The sequence below is a fragment of the Otolemur garnettii genome, unplaced genomic scaffold (assembly GCF_000181295.1).
Source record: "Otolemur garnettii isolate 467f Iridium unplaced genomic scaffold, OtoGar3 scaffold00171, whole genome shotgun sequence".
Lineage (NCBI taxonomy): Eukaryota > Metazoa > Chordata > Mammalia > Primates > Galagidae > Otolemur > Otolemur garnettii.
In genome coordinates, this window is record NW_003852566.1 from 183,208 (window position 1) to 195,346 (window position 12,139).

At 42.7% G+C, this 12,139-nt stretch overlaps 1 pseudogene; it reads right to left on the reverse strand.

Moving 5' to 3' along the window:
- Positions 1–957: 957 nt before the first annotated feature.
- LOC100949072 lies at positions 958–1,275 on the reverse strand (annotated as a pseudogene).
- Positions 1,276–12,139: the final 10,864 nt, after the last annotated feature.

The following is a 12,139-nucleotide window of genomic DNA, read 5'->3' on the forward strand; positions in this document are numbered from 1 at the left end:
ATCTTCACTGCTGCCACTACCCCCTCCATAAAAGTTTTACAAACCTCCCCACAGATTTCTTTGATTGTATTGGAGAGGTGACAGTTTTCGTTTTCTTTCTTTCGTGCTATGACACAAAATCCAGAAACGATAAAAGTAAAGAATGAACAATTCAAATGCATAAAAAATTTCTAAAAGTATCCACATTTTAAATAAAGGAAAAAATTAAAATTATAATACTCAAGTCACGTTTGGCTTCTGCAATTATAAGAGATACAAGAAATGATATATAAGATAAGACATGCTATAGGTATGTAGTAAGTATTACAATTTTAATGCAGGTTTTTCCTTTCTTAAAATGTGTATATTTTTGAGGGGCACCTTCTGTAGTTTTGTGTGGCAAAACCATCATAAGAAAAGCAAAATATCAAATGACTACCTGAGAAAAAATATTTGCATCTTGTGTCACAAAGGGCAAATTTCCCTGATACCAAAGAGCTTCTCCAAAAGTGATAAGAAAGATAACAAAAGAAAAATGGGCTCCCAGAAAAGGATATACAAATGACTCATAATAAAACATGCAAACTGAAACTACATGAAGATAACATTTTTCTCTTGTTAGAATGGTAACGAAGCTAAGTTTGATCACAGACTGTGGGGCCGCAGCAGGGGAGAAGCATTCTTCTGGCTGGTGCCAGACCTGTGGATTGACTCAGCTCTAGGGAGGGCTGGGCAGTACGCAGGGACGCGCAGAATCTCAGCTCCAGGGAGGGCTGAGCAGTATCTCAGTTCCAGGGACGGCTGGGCAGTATAGATGGACACGCAGTATCCTTTGCTGTGGCAACTCTGCTCTAGAAATTCACCACATAGGTGTAGTCACACACTCATGAAATAGCGCATGAAAACACTATTTACTGCAGTATTTTATTTTTTCAGTGGATCTATAAAGGTTTCATTGTGCACAGAGGGGAGGGACTTTCAGTCCTTCTTGGCAGCTGCTTTCCTCCTGGCAGCCAGGACATTCCTCAGCTCCTCCCGCTTCCTTTTAGCACGGATGTGTGTCCCTGCTCTTTTCTTGATGAACTTGAGGGCCTTTTTGTCCTTGGAGACATTGAGCAGCTCCATGGCACGCTGCTCATACGGGGCAAAGCCATACACTTCTTGGGTTATGTCCCACACGAACTTCGTGTGTCCGGTGAGGTGCCCGCGGCAGCAGCTATGCCTCGGTTTGCTCACATTCTCGGTCACCTTGTGGCCCTTGTTGAGATCCAAGGCCATGGGGTAGTGCAGAGCCATGGCTGCAACAGCAGCTGGAAACTCCCTATTTTATTTTATTTTATTGAGACAGAGTCTCACTTTGTCAACCTTGGTAGAATGCTGTGGCGTCAATAGCTCACAGGAACCTCAAACTGTGGGCTCAAGAAATTCTCTTGCCTCATTCTCCCAAGTAGCTGGGACTAAAGGTCCCCACCACAGCGCCTAGCTATTTTTTTTAGAGATGAGGTCTAGCTCTTGCTCAGGCTGGTCTGGAACCTGTGAGCTCAAGCAATCCACTCTCCTCTGCCTCCCAGAGTGCTAGGATTACAGGCATGAGCCACCACTGCACATGACCCAACTGCAACATTTTTTTTTCTTTTTTGGCCGGGGCTGGGTTTGAACCTGCCACATCCAGCATATGGGGCCGGCGCCCTACTCCTTTGAGCCACAGGCACCACCCTCAACTGCAACATTTTAAAAGTAAAATATTGGAGAAAACCTAAAAGTCCAAACCAAGATACGATTACATAAATTATTGTACATCCACATGTACTCGTTTTCCAGGGTTGCTGTAACAAAGTACTAAGGTGGATTAAACAAGGGAATGTTGCTGTCTCCCAGATCTGAAGGCTAGAACTCCAAGATCAGTGTGCCCACAGAGTGGGTTCCTTCTGAAGGTGTGAGAGAGAATTTGTTCCACCATTCTTGCCTGGTTTCTGCTGGTTTGCGAGAAATCTCTGGTATTCCTTGCCTTATGGACATATCACCCTAAGGCAGAGGCTTCATCTTCACTCAGTGTTCTCCCTGTGTGAACATCCACAAGCAAACTTCTAATTTTGTAAGAAAACCAGTCATATTACATCTGGGCCCCAACCTAATTATGCGGTACCTCAGCTATGTCTGCAATGACCCTACTTCCAGATAGGTTCATATTCTAAAGTATTCAGGATTAGGACTTCAACATGTGAATTTGGAGGGGAACACAATTCAACATGCAATAGAATACTTTCAGCCATAAAAGAGGGCTCTCTTTATGAAATAGTATGAGAAAATCTCCCATGTGTATATTAAGTAAAGAAATCAATGTGCCAAACTATTGTATGCTATAATTTATATAAGAAGGGTGAAAAGAACATGTACATATTTTTGTACATTGATAAAAATTCCACTGCATGTTTGTACTAGAAACCACTAGTCTTGGTTGTCTATGCAGAGATATCTCAGTCTCTGGAAGAAAGGGGTAGAAAGGGGAATTTTCAGTGCATATCCTATTTATGCTCATTGAATTTTGAAAATATACTATTTATTCAAAAATTAAATTTAAATATAATAAAACCTAAATTGAATTTGATTGATAAACTATTCTCTAGAACAATGGTCTCAACCTTCCTAATGCCACGACCCTTTAATACAGTTCCTCATGTTGTGGTGACCCCCAACCACAATATTATTTTCATTGCTACTTCATAACTGTAATTTTTCTACTGTTATGAATTGTAATGTAAATATCTGATATGCAGGATGTATTTTCATTGTTACAAATTGAACATAATTAAAGCATAGTGATTAGTCACAAAAACAATATGTAATTATATATTGTGAGATATTTATTTCCAATTACAAATAAATGAACTTTTGTCTTGGAGCATAGTGGAGCATGGGTAACCGTCTTAATACAACAACAGTAAACTGCCTTGCTACATTTTGGGACAGTAGGTGTAAAAAGCCAATGTCAGTGCAAAGGTTGAGATTGCAACTTTCTCACCAGATCAGAAATTCTTGGGGCAGTCTTTAAAAGAGCACAATGAAAACTATCTCCCACAACAAGTCTACTTCTGTATTTAGACTTGATAACCAACAAGCTGGCAAACCCTGTTTCACAAAGATATGTTGTTGGAAATGGAAGAGGAAGGCACAACCCAGTCTCAGACAGAACAGGATATGACTACAAACACTCGATCCAGAATTCTCTAACTGGCATTGTAGAGAAATGGGTTCTCGCTGCATCACTGTTAAAAAGTTCAATCGAGGCATGTTGCATTTGGTCCTTGCAGTGATAAATTTAACTCATTCAAGATGGCAAAGATGTTAACCAAGTAAGCTATTCTCTGCAGTTCACTTTTATCACTGAAAAGTGCTTTGAACTGCAGTCTTGCTTTCTGATTTAAAAACATTTTGAGTTCATCATGAAGCTCAAAAACATATTTTAAAACTTTTCCTCTCAACAACCATCTCATTCAGTGTGAAATAGCAGAGTCTCACAATGTCGCCCTCAATAGAGTGTGGTGGTTACACAGTTCACAGCAACATCCAACTCCTGGGTTTAGGCCAGGGGTCCTCAAACTTTTTAAACAGGGGGCCAGTTCACTGTCCCTCAGACCATTGGAGGGCCAGACTACAGGCCCTGGGACAACTTGGCTAAGCAGGACAGGCAGCAGCTGCAAAAACACCTGGCAGACTAGATAAATGTCCTAGGCGGGCTGCATATGGGCCATGGGCCGTAGTTTGAGGACACCTGGTTTAGGCGATTCTCTTGCCTCAGCCTCCTGAGTAGCTGGGACTACAGGTGCCCACCACAAGGCCAGCTATTTTTTGTTGCAGTTTGGCTGGGGCCAGGTTGGAACGTACCACCCTTGGCATACGGGGCTGGCACCCTCCCCACTGAGCTACAGGTACTGCCCAGCTCTGAGGTTCTTGAAAGTAGCCAGTGCAGGTTATTCTCCTAATAATAAAGTCTTGTGAAACATAATGGCCTGGTCTTGTCTGGGCTAGGGAAAATTATAGGAAAGGCTCAGGTCAATCCAAAGTGGGCATGAGAGTCTCTAAATCTCAGGAGGTAACTTGTCTATCCAAAGCACTCTAAGGTGGAGGGGACAGCAGTGTAGATAAATATACGACCTGGACTGGCCCTGAAGATTATATGTAATACCCCAAAGTTCCAGCAATACTAGAAAAGGGCAATGGTTTCATCAGGATGGGTTAGTCTAGGCCAGGCGTCCTCAAACTACATGCAGCCCACCTAGGACATTCATTGGGCCCGCTGGGTGTTTTTGTTGCTGCTGCCTGTCCTGCTTAGCAGCCGACATGTCCCCAGGCCCACAGTCCAGCCCTCCAACCGTCTGAGGGACAGTGAACTGGCCCCCTGTTTAAACAGTTTGAGGACCCCTGGTAGACTGACATAACAAATATACCCTCTGCTCCAGTGGGCTTACACAAGAAAGTTTATCTGTTGCTCAGGTAACTTCAATAAAAGTTATTCTGCCATTCTCTTCCTTGCAGCCATAGTATGTGTGGCCTTCAGTGTTGCCTCTGTAGGGGAAGATAAAGCTAGATATTCTCATGTGCTTAAGGTCTAGGTCTGGAAGTGCCTTATTTTCACAAGCCAGTGTGAAGAGTAAACAAACCAGAACGGGAATGGTGGCGAAGGAGAAAATAAGACGGACAAGAGATAGATAAAGATGGTATCAGGAGGTCTGACACAGCTGATGGCTGCAACAAGCACCAAACCCTGTGAACAGCTTTGTTTATGTAGCACCTAAACAAGGTTTCTTATACTAACGATGTTGCAAATCAGCAAGGAAAGTGAGTGGAAATATTTTCATTTTACAAGGTTGGGGAGGGGATAGTACAATGTGTAAAGATTAACTTTAGGGAGAGAAGGCTATGTGCTTTCTGGCAGAGGGAGCAAGGAAAAAGGACTATTGTTTTGGAAAAGGAGGAGAAACAATTTGGGGGTCGTTCCTTGAACACATCTCCTGGGCTGTGGGAGTCTTGCCACCTCACAATCTGCACTCCACACCTTGTGTCCTTTACACCCATTTCTCTTTGGCCAGAACTAGGTCATGCAGTTCCATTCTAACTACAAAGGAGGCAGGGACAAAGAGGAGTTCATGGGTGTCTGTGGAGCACTAGCAATCTTGCTATACTCAGAGAATTCAATAAAAGGACCCTGTAGCCACATTAAATTCTGGTCCAACAATGTGACCAATGTATGTTAGCTTAGCTGGCAAAACCCAAATTCAGGTGATGAAAGAATTTTTCCTTAAAGTTCAGATATCCTTTCTCCTCCAAAGCCCAGTTCTGTTTTCTTTTTCTTTCTTTATTTCTCTTTAACTGTTTCTCTCTTTTTTAGGTTTTTGGTTTTGGTTTTTGGTTACAAAAACAAGACTCACTTTGTTTTCCAGGCTAGAGTGCAATGGCCCAATCATAGCTCATAGCAACCTGAAACTCCTGGGTTCAAAGGATATACCTGCCTCAACCTCCCATGTAGCTGGGAGTATAGGTATGTAGAACCATACATAGCTACTTTTTCCTCTTTTTTTTTTTTTTGAGACAAGTTCTCATTATGTCACCCAGGCTGATCAAGTGATTCTCTGGGCTTAGCCTCTTGAGTCACAGGGATTACAAGCCTAAGCCACCATGCCCACGAGTTCTGTTTCTTTTAAATTGTTTTTAGATACAGGATCTTATTCTTCATCCAGGCTGGAGTGCAGTGGTGTGCTCATAGCTCACTGTAACCTTGAATACCTGAGCTCAAGTGATCTTCCTATCTTAGCCTCCTGAGTAGCTGGGACTACAGATGACCACACCTGGCCACTAAAATAATTTTTTTTTTTTGGAGAGATGTGATCTCAGTATGTTGCTCAGGCTGGTCTCCAACTCCCAGCCTTAAGCAATCCTCCTGCCATACCCTCCCAAAGTGCTAGGATTATATTATTTTTTCTGACCTTTTTTTAAAATTTACCTCTTAATATTTTTCCCTTTAACCTTTAAATTATTTATCTATTTTTTTTTTAATTTATCTATTTCTGATTAACAAATTGCCCTCAAAACTTGGTGGCCTGAAACAACATACTTATTATCTTGCAGTCTCTTTGGGTTAGGAATTAGAAAGCATCTTAATTGAGGGGTTCTGACTCAAGATCTCTCATGAGATTGTAGTCAAGATGATGACTGGAGCTGTAGTCATTTGAAGAAATGAAGAAATGTCCCCAGTGGAGAGGAGAATTTCCTCCAAAATGGCTCCTCTAATGGCTGTTGGCAGGAGGCCTCAGTTCCTCACAGTGTGACCCCCACAGGCCTGCTTGAGTTGAATGGCTTCAAGCCATCTAAGAGAGGGTGCAAGACAGGAGCCACAGTGCTTTTTATACTGCAGCCTCTGAAGTTGCACTTTTGCCATAAACTATTCAGGTGGAAGCAAAGTCCAGCACACACTCAAAAAGAGGAGAATTAAACTCCATCTCTCTCTCTCTCTTTTTTTTTTTTTTTGAGACAGCGTCTCACTAGGTCACTCTCAGTAGAGTGCTGTTGCGTCACAGCTCACAGCAACCTCAAACTCTTGGGCTTAACTGATTCTCTTGCCTCAACCTCTCAAGTAGCTGGGACCACAGGTGCCCACTAGAACATCTGGATATTTTCTTGTTGCAGTTGTTGCTGTTGCTTTAGCTTGCCTGGGCCAGGCTCGAACTCACCAGCCTTGGTGCATGCAGCTGGTGCCGTAACCACTTATGGGTGCTGAGCCTAAACTCCATCTCTTTTTTATTTATTTATTTCAGTTTTTGACCGAGGCTGGGTTTGAACCCACCACCTCTGATATATGGGGCTGGCACCCTACTCCTTTGAGCCACAGGCACCACCCTAAACTCCATCTCTCGAAAGGAGGGATTTAATAGAATTTGTGAATGTATTTCAGAACCACAACAATCTTCCTAGAATTGATTTTACAATATAAGTTCCCTCCCTCCAATGTCCTGATTGCTCCATTACCATTTACTCATTATTTACATCCCCCTTGATGTAAAATACTTTATCATGTCATTAATCATTGCCTAGAGAAAAGTCGTATCATGGGCCACTTATTTCCTTACATTGAACTGCCAGCTCTTGTCATACCCAAGTAGCTTTAATTATTGCAGAGGTCATAAAACATTATGCTAGACTCCAAATTCTGAGTAGTGTCCCTTTTGGAGGTAGAAGTGATCATACTGCAGGACACTAAGCACAATGATAAGGTTGTAGGGGGTGGTGGGTGGACAGTAAAGGCTCTCCATAGTGTGTGCACACTTTCTATCATTGAGGGCAGAGCAACTGGAGGGCAGGCAGGGCTGTGGCCATGCTGAGGTGAGGTGAACTTGGGGTTTGTGTGTTGTTGGGGGTGGTTGAGAAGAGCTCAACATACAGGACCTGGTGACAGAGCAGATGGGAGACAGTGAAAGCATTAGAGACGAATTTTATCTTTTGTTAGAAATCCCCAACTCTCAGATTGCAGGACTTTATTTCACAGGTGTAGGGTGCTATCTGATGAAGGAACTTAATCATGAAAGCAGCAACATCTCCTCAGTGTCCCATAGCAATGACCCTGGTGCAGCTGGAGACAGGGCATGGCCTGGGCACTTGGTCAGAAGATAGGGTGTTGGGGGAAGGAAAGTGGCACAGGGATCACGTGTGAGCACATCTGAGACATCTACCAGAGTCAGCAGTGTGAGGATTCTGACGATGGCAGGGAGGGGACCTGCTCTCCTAAGTGACTTACCCCTGGGATTTGGACAGAGCCACAGAGTCGCTAAGGCAGTTGCTCAATCCCAGGACCTCCGTTCTCCTCCTTGGAAAATTTCGGTTCAGTAGTACATGGGTCCACAGCAAGATACCTCCCCAACCTCATGAGACACAGAAACAGGAAGAGGAAGGCTGCCATGTGGGAGTGAAAGTATTAAACTCCATGCTGAAGAAAAGAATCAGCTTTTGAGCAGATAAGCCAAGAAAATGTCTTCACAAACATTACTGAGTTTATACTTATCACAAACCCCACAGTCACTAAGAGCACAGGGCTGGATTGGTATTGCAGTTGTGGACTACGGTGGCTACTGTCTTCTGCCTCTGAAGAGGCCATTCTCATTTCTCTTCTTCTCAACTAACAGGGTCCTCAAATTATTACAGGCAGCAATATGCCCAGGCCAACCAGAGCTGATGGAAGATCAACACACACAACTCTCATTCTCCTTTTCCAAATACTCAATTTTCTCAGCCCAGCAGAGCCCAGGTGATCTATCTGGGCCATGGAGATGCATGGGAGACTCTGCTGTGAGTTTTGGGAAAGACTTTAAGTGTAAACCAGCACAGAAGAGAGCTGGCTGGTACCGTTTCTTCCCTGGTCTTTCTGATTAAAGATTTGCATCATGCTTGGATTCCCTCCTCTCTTCTAACCATAAGCAACACACAGGAAGATCGAACTGGCTGATGAGAGCAGAGTAGGAAGATGGGGTGTGATGGTTAATTCTGAGTTAACCTGCTGGGCCACAGGGCACTCAAATATTTGGGCACCATTTTTCTGGGTGTTTTGTTGAGGGTATTTTGGATAAAATAACATTTAGATCGGTGGAGTGAATAAAGCAGATTGCTACCCCAACAGTCGGTAGCTTATCCATTCAGATGAAGGCCTGAATAGAGCGAAAAAGACTGATCCTCCCCTGAATAAGAGAAATTTCTTCCTGTCGGACAGTCTTTGAATCAGAACTTGGCCTTCAAACTAAAACTAAACCATCAGTTCTCCTGGGTCTCCAGCTTGCTGACTCACCCGATAGATCTTAGGACTTGCTGGTGTCTATAATTTCAAGAGCTACTTCCTTATAATAAATCATTCTCTTTCTCTATATCCTATTGGTTCTGTTTCTCTGGAGAATTCAGCCTAATTCTCCTCTGACCCCACTGGTCTGCTATACCAGACCTGCACATCTTGATGTCCATGACACATGAGTGAATGAAATATTTTTATTGTTTCAGTCCATTAGTCAGTCTGTTTCTTGCAGCCAAAAGCATTCCTAACTGGCCCTCATTGATGGGCATGAACTGTCTTCCAGTTCTCAGCTTCAGTGTATAAAAGAATCATCTTGGGGATATCCACCCTCCAGAAACTGCTTCAATAGCTCTGGGTGGTACCTGAGGATGTATTTGTTACAGACTTCCCAAGGAATTCTGTTAGCCTCTGAGAAACAAGGGGCTGAAAAAAATAGAGAGGCAGCAGGTATGATAGTAAGGTGGAAAATACATTAACCCTCAAACAGCATGAGTTTGCACCTGAAGATCCACTTATAAGCAGATTTTCTTCCATCTCTGCTCTCCCTAAGGCATTGAGATCAATGCCTTCTCTTTTCTCCTTTCTCAGCCTAATCAATGTGGAATTGAGGCTGAAGACCTTCATGATTTACTTCTACTTAAGGAATGGTAAATATTTCCTCTTCATTATTATTATTTTCTTTTTTTTTTTTTTTTGAGACAGAGCCTCAAGCTGTCACCCTGGGTAGAGTGCCATGGCATTACAGCTCACAGCAACCTCCAACTCCTGGGCTCAAGCGAGTCTCCTGCCTCCGCCTCCCAAGTAGCTGGGACCACAGGCGCCCGCCACAACGCCCGGCTATTTTTTGGTTGCAGCCATCACTGTTGTTTTGGCAGGTCCGGGCTGGGGATTCGAACCCGCCACCTTAGGTGTACGTGGCTAGTGCCTTAGCTGGTTGAGCTATAGGGGCCGAGCCCATTATTATTTTCATAATAAAATTTTTTTCTCTAGCTTTATTGTAAAAATACAGTATGTAACGCACATAATTAAAAATATGTATTAACTGACTGTTTATGTTATTGGTGAGGTCAACAATAGGCCATTAGTAGTTAAGTTTTGGGAATCAAATGTTATATGAGTATTTTTAACTGTGTAGGGGTGGGAGTGGCTCAATGCCTCTGACTGCATTGTTCAAGGGTCAACTGTATGTACATTGAAAGAAAGAACTGGATAAAAAGCTGAATATACTTTAAATGATGTAATTAATTTAAAAGGCATACAGAAAAACATTCTGAATGTTTGGATTAAAAGGCTAGAAATTCATCAAATTGTTGAGTAGATGTTCCAGGTGACACAGTTTTGGTATTTTTGTTTGCTTTTCGCACCTTTTTGTAAACACCCTCCCCCCCTTACTCCTATATATATAGTTGAGGGAGCAGAACCTACTTAGAGGTACCTAAAAGAACACTCCACTTACTTCCTTGTCTCCTCTTGTTAGGCCTAGGCTAAAGTAGAAAAATACCAGTTAACCCTTGGCAAATTCCTGGGCTGCAAGCCCTCAACAAAACAGAATAAGTCTGGTTCACTCCCAAGATAGATGGGAAAGTACTCATTAACTTCTTGCTTGACTAACTCCCCTGAGAAACCAGGAAGTACCAACTATCCCCAGACAAACCTTTAAGAAATACCAGGTGGGGAAAATATTAAAATAAAGAGGTATGACATATGGCTAGCTAACTTCAAAATTCTGCTTCTGTACAATGCTTGCTTGCTACTCTACCTGGATACACCTGGACAGCTTGCATCCAGGATGCAGACCAAGCCTTAAAAACACGACCCCTTAAGTATTTGGGGCTGCTCTCAGAAACCCTATGTTGGGACACTTGAGGCAGTCGCCGGCCAGCTCTACAATAAAAGGACTCTACTGTAAATTTGGCTTGTTTGGCAGTGTGGTCTTTATGGAACTCCTGGGCACAACCCTCTTACTACCCCCTTTCCAGCCTCAATATCCTCTAATCACTAATTCAGCTTCCCAGTTACTAAGTAAACATTTCAGTCATGGATACTTGAGATTTCCATTGTAAATTAATGTTAGCATTTGTGTTGATCAGTCAGCTGTGAGTCTGGATAATGTGAATCAGATAAGAGAGACAAGATTAAGTTACTGCTGTTTAGACCTTAGCTTGTGGTAGATCCCACAGTGGCAGGGCTGGCAGGACCCACAGACAAAGGGAATTATATACTAACACATCTGCTAACTGCAACCAACCTTTGCTAAGTACATACTGTGTGCTGGGTATGGGGTTTAGCTCTTCACATATCAACATTTAGTGTCCAGGATAATCCTGTGAGGTAGATGGCTTTTGGGAGAAAAGGCCTAGAGGCCCAGTAGGGGGGAATGGATCCAAGTATAACTGTAATTACCAGGAACCCCACCATCAGCCTCAAAGGTGCAGACTTGGACAATGGTGAAAAGTAAAGACAAAATGTCCTTGGAAATTGAGAAACCAAAGTGTCTCATAGCAGTCTGAGGAATGTAAAGTATGAAAAATTATCAGGCCCAGAAAGGCATGAACTTGAGACTTGACTTCAATTAAATCCTTTGCAGCCTTGCCTTGGAATAATTGTTAAAAGGTTTTTTGTCTTTTCTTTCCTCGCCTTTAGTTTCCACACTAGCTAATAAATTATATAAAATGTTGCTATAAGTGTTGACACCCAGCTAGATTCTTCTGCCTGCTGTCCAAGAGAAAGCTAATACCTATAGATAGCAGAGTTTACAGTAGAGAGAGTTTATTCTGCATAGCTCTAAGCTGGGAGATGGGAGAAATTTCTCAAATTCAGCTCCCTAAGAACCGGGGAGACAGAATTTTTAAAGACAGTTCAGTGGGCAGAGGGTTAAGCAATTTGAGCCTGCTAACTGGCTAGCCTCAGGGTGGAATTATCAGTCCTTTGGTGTGGGATGCTGTCTGGGTGGGTCAGCTAATGCACTGGAACGCAGGACATTGTGGGGGACCAAGACCAGTTTAGTCAGTTTCTCAGTCTGAGTGAGTCAACCAATCTTCTGGAATGCAAGACTTTGAAGGCATCTCAACAATTAACTCTAGGTTCTAAACAGGTGATATTATTTACAGAGAAAAATTAGAGATCTTTATAGCTACCTAGCTACCACCTGTACCCTCTAGAGAGGCAATTATAGAGAAACAAGGAGACAGTGACTATTGTCAAACAAGGGGACAGTAGCTAATTATTACCATTATTATCCTTCACAGAGTTTTTGATTATCGTCATTATTTAGGCTAAACCTAAATACCTAGGTATTTTGGGGCTCTTACTCTAGTTCTCACCTTGCAC